This window comes from Camponotus floridanus, unplaced genomic scaffold, assembly GCF_003227725.1.
Source record: "Camponotus floridanus strain SB8 unplaced genomic scaffold, Cflo_v7.5 scaffold42, whole genome shotgun sequence".
In the NCBI taxonomy this organism is placed as follows: Eukaryota; Metazoa; Arthropoda; class Insecta; order Hymenoptera; family Formicidae; genus Camponotus; species Camponotus floridanus.
In genome coordinates this window covers 679968-685296 of record NW_020229570.1, presented here as the reverse complement: position 1 = coordinate 685296, position 5329 = coordinate 679968, and the positions used below count along the sequence as shown (strand labels likewise).

The 5329-nt window shown below is 25.1% G+C and overlaps 1 long non-coding RNA gene across 1 annotated transcript; it reads left to right on the top strand.

Moving 5' to 3' along the window:
• The first annotated feature begins 396 nt into the window (after nucleotides 1-396).
• Nucleotides 397-4898, top strand: LOC112638994. Its single transcript, XR_003123246.1, has 3 exons — nucleotides 397-537; nucleotides 4068-4189; nucleotides 4455-4898. It is a non-coding gene; the product is annotated as an uncharacterized LOC112638994 (long non-coding RNA).
• The last annotated feature ends 431 nt before the right edge of the window (nucleotides 4899-5329 follow it).

Genomic DNA, 5329 nt, shown 5'->3' with positions numbered 1-5329 from the left:
ATAAAATTACGTATCAATCTTATATTCGTTTAAATAACGGATTTATCGATAAGTCATGAGCTTAAATATTTTAATTTATTAATAATTATTATAAAATTTATAAACATAATTATTAATATATGAATTATTAGCTTTATTATAATACTAATAATTATTATTTACTTTATAAATAAATAAGCACTTTATTGTAATTTATAAAGAAGAATTTTTGAAAAAAATTAGAAATATTTTCGAAACATATGTACATTCATAACTGATTGTATTTATGCTTAGAGCACGTAGAACACGTAGTTGCTATGCTTGAATACGACAGATAAGATAAGTTTATAAAATTGTGATACGAGCAAAAAAAAATGCCGACAAAAACTCCGTCAATAGCATACGTTATCGTCATTATGAGTCAACTGAAGCAGATAATGCTAAAATACAGGTAAAAATACGTCATGCTCTCACTGTCATTCAGCGTTGACAACAGAAATGTGTTCGCAAAGTCTGCTGCTGATACTGCTTCTCTGCGTCTTTTACTGCTACACGCAAGTAAGTGCTCGTCGAGGTTTAACATTCTAACTGTAAAACTCGATTGCTCTACAGAATAACTTATCTTCCATTAAATCTGTAAATTTTATGAACAATTATATATTTCATATTTTAAATTATTGTAATATTCTCTGTAATATGCGATGAAAGATAACATGTTTGACAATTTATGTGTGTTGAGAAATATAAAATGTTATTTATAAGATAATTATAAGAGAAATCATGCATTGTTAATACATTGTAACATATAAATTAAATCAACTATTATATATATATTATATATATATATACACATACGCTTTTTCTTATTATTATCAAGAATTCATATTTTATCAGATATTAAATTGAAAATATGAAATAAAACAGTTGACTTAATTTATATGTTACAATGTACTTATATACGTTTTTTCTTTATACATACATACATATATATATATATATATATATATATATATATTAAATCCATTTTAAATTAATTAGCCACATAACTAATTATATTGTTAGAGTTTAAAAGATATTAGTGATTTCAAGGAAAAGTCGAAATTGGGACAGATTTTCGGTATTGATGCTTAAGAAGAAAGTTTGTACATTTTCATTGACTGTATAAGTATTATCTCTTGCATTAGTTTGCGTCTCTGTCGTAAAGTTTAGCGACAGGTATGGTGCAAAGTCTATGCGCGCAGTTGTTGCGCGATTAACCCGTTCATGTGGACGATATTGCATTTTCGGGTCAAATAATGATAACGAGCCAAGTTAAACAATAAGCAGTTTCTCGGAAGGACGATGCTGTCGGCAAAAGTTTTAATGAGGATCGAAAGACAAGTCGCTCGATTTCCTGTCTGACATGAACAACCTCGATCTCCTGTCTCAGTCAACTAGATGCGAATTTCAAGCGTCGGCAATTAGTTATTATACTAAATAGGCATGTAGATTAGATCAAGTTTCGCAATGCAATTGCAGAGAAAGCAATTTAATGTTTTTTTGTTTAGTATATAATATTAATTAATTTCAATTTTTAATAACAATTATACGTATGAATCAGTTTTTAACTAATATTTAGCTTAATTATATGTATGAATCAGCTTTTTAACTAATTTATTTTTAATCAGAATTAAGATTTTGGTGCAAGCAAAGATTTTAGTTTAATATAATCAATGAAATTACATATCACAGACTACTAAAATTATTTAAAAATGAGAAAGCGTGCAAATATTTTTCAACATATTATATGTATATATTTAAAATTTAAAATATGTAATTTTTGTCAATATTAATGAAATGACACTTTTTTTCTTAATTTCTCCGCAAAATAGTGTATCTCTTTTAAATTATGTGCTCAAATATTTATATTCAATAAAATAATGTTAACGTTAATGACAGAATTTCTTATAATTACTAATATTTATTAGATACAAGCTCTTTCTTTTATCTTATATATATATATATATATGTGTGTGTGTGTGTGTGTGTGTGTGTGTGTGTGTATGTGTGTGTGTGTGTGTGTGTGTGTGTGTGTGTGTGTGTGTGTGTGTGTGTGTGTGTGTGTGTGTATTTGTACATTTATCACAAAAATCAATTCATGAACATAGGAAAAAAGATACAAACTACAATTATATTTTATAAATATTAAAAATTACAAATTCTGTTTTATAAAATGAATATATTAATTAATTATTTTTTTAGAAAAGGGAGCTGGAGATCCTATAATATAACATTGAAATCATATATACAATTACTGAAAATTCCAAATATATCAATGTTTATTGAATTTGCAAGCGATAATATCTATGATATTTCGAAAGGTTGGACATACGAAAACACATTTCAAGCGCACATTGATAAAATGTAACATTTTATCTTTGAAAGATAATATTTCAAATTTACTAAAAGTTTGCTAAAAAGATAGGAGACTGTGTCAAATTAAACTATAAAAATATAAAAAATGTATTATTTCAGGATAAATTTAAAATACGTATATATAATGCATTATATCGCGATACGTGACATAATTTTAAAAAACAAAACTATATCTTTATCTCTATAAATTAATCAAATTCATATTTATCATCAGTAACATCAGTATTTTCAGTATCGAAACATAGCATGTATATTGTTTATGTAATTTTACATATATATAATTTATTATAAAATTTTAATCTTTCTCTCTCTTTCTCTCTCCAAAAGGAAAGCAGAAACATTTGAAATGAACAACATATAAATAATAGACATAAAATGGATAATAGATATAATAGATATAAAAAGAATTTGTTTTTAAATAAGTTATCTATTTTCTAGTCTAGCAGAAAAATATATTTAATTTTTTAATACAGATCCTTTCAATCTCATACTATCTTGTATCATGGTTATATAAAAATAAATATGTAAATTAGGTAAAACTGGTAGAAGAGGTACTTTGCACTATCATCTTTCATTTCGTTTATAATACTTACGAAACTGATTTTCACCTTCCCCGCCCACTATTTCCTTCCTTGTAACTTAAAGGATTTGCCAAGCGACCATTTAAACACTCAAAAGACTTAACTTTCTTTCCTTTAATTAATTCCCTGCTGATTCTTCAGAATATTAAACAACTGAAAAAGAAAAACAAAGTTTATATAAAAAAATCTCTCTACAGTAGTGTTTTAATAGACTTTTATGCTTTAAGTAACTACACATTAAATACACATACACATTAGTTTCTCTCTCTCTCTCTCTCTCTCTCTCTCTATATATATATATATATATATATATATATATATATATACATTTATCATATTCCAGATATTACTACAAAAATTTCCAAGTTTTATTTGTTTTATCAGTTTTCCCGTATTCAGTTGAATAGAACAAAGAGTAAGCTTTATGATGAGGCTGCAAAAGCATGAAAAGAGAGTAAGAGGTATAGAAGGGAGGAAGGTCGCGCTCGAGGGAACACGCATCCAAAACTAGATTATAAAGTTTCATTGTGTTATCACTGCTTAAAGGATTAACGCCTTCTTGCGAAACGCGTGTTGGGAATTCTATTCAGTTACACTGGCTGCACAAAATCGATGCAGAATTGAGTAAAGTGGCAAACTAATTAGCCGCACTTTTCTGTGCCATATATATATATATGCATGAATTATTTAAAACTCCGATGAAATTCCTATATGACTCATATATATCTTATATATTACACCAAATATTTTAAAACTCCTGAATTTTATTTTAATAACGGATTATAATGACAAATTTTAAAAGAACTTCTCCTTAATATAATTTTTTAAACAACAATGATTTATATATTCATATATATATGGATATGTAAATCATTGTTGTTTAAAAAATTATATTAATATATATATATATATATATATATATATATATAAAATTTTCATGTATTGATGTGTACATGAAATACGCAACACTGTTCATGCACATTATGTGTGCATGAACAGTGGCCTTTGAATCAATATTTTTACATATGTATATCTACTTGTTTTTATGTTATTTTTAATTTTTTTATATGTATTTATTATATTTATTTATAGGAGATCACACTAACTCAAAATGAAATAAAAAGTATAATGAACGAATCGATGATACTATCGACTGCCATGGCTTGCTTTGTGTTTTTAGTCTTAATTGTGCTAGTTCCTACGATATTATATTAGTAAGTATTTTTCTGCATATTTTTATAGTAATAAAAATACATATCATATAATACATTATCTTGATACATTAGACAAAATCATTTAAGTATTTTTTAACATATTTTTTAACATATAATTCTAGTATTTGCTTAAATAAAATTACATTTCTATTTAATTTCAACATTATTTAAAGATACATCATTGTATTAGATAAAATGTACGAAATATTTATAATATTTTAATATGATATTTAATTATATTTAATATGAAAATACTTCTTTGCAGTAGGTACTGCTCTAAAAGAGAAATTGAAGTACCAATAAATTGAAATATCGTCCATATTGGTGATTGCAGACTGCAATTATTTTTTTCAGCTAAATTGTATTATTAAATAGATATAAGCATTCTATGTCACATATTAAGATTAAAAAAGAATTGAAAATAATCAAACTTTTTATCGCAAAACGGCTGTATGCCGCTGTTAATCCGCATATTTATTCAATAAATATACATAAATTAACACATTCGCATAAACTAGTATGAATTTTATAATTAATCCGTCAATCTCATTTTATAACTCGTTATTAGCAAAACCGCGCGAACAGACTGCTCTGTTAAATTTCGATTCGATCAAATGCAAAATATAAGAGGGCAGTGTATTTTGTATGATAAACTCACACAAAATGATCAATTATGTATACAACATATGTATTTTATTTACTTGTTAGCTGCGTATAATATCAAATATATATTTAATGTAGTTTTTTTAATGTTAATTTTATCAATGATAAAAAATCATTAATATTTATGTATGAAGAATTTTTTCTTTATTTATAAAATGTTTAATATCAATTTTATGGAATTTTGTCTTGTTTTGAGATTTCCTATTTCCTACTGTAAATATTAACATTTTTTGACAGAAGCGGGTTTAAATCGCTCTCCGAAAGCAATTAAAGCTATTTTTATAAATTTTAATATTTGACTAGCAGTGTATATGAATGTGAATGCCAGGATAGAATCGTGATTAATCGCTGTTAGAAATATTCAAACTTATGTAGAAAAATATATATTCTACATTATTAATTAAACTTTTCACTTTTTATTGATATAAAAAAGTATAAAATATTATAGATATAAGATAAATTTAATATCTGATAATA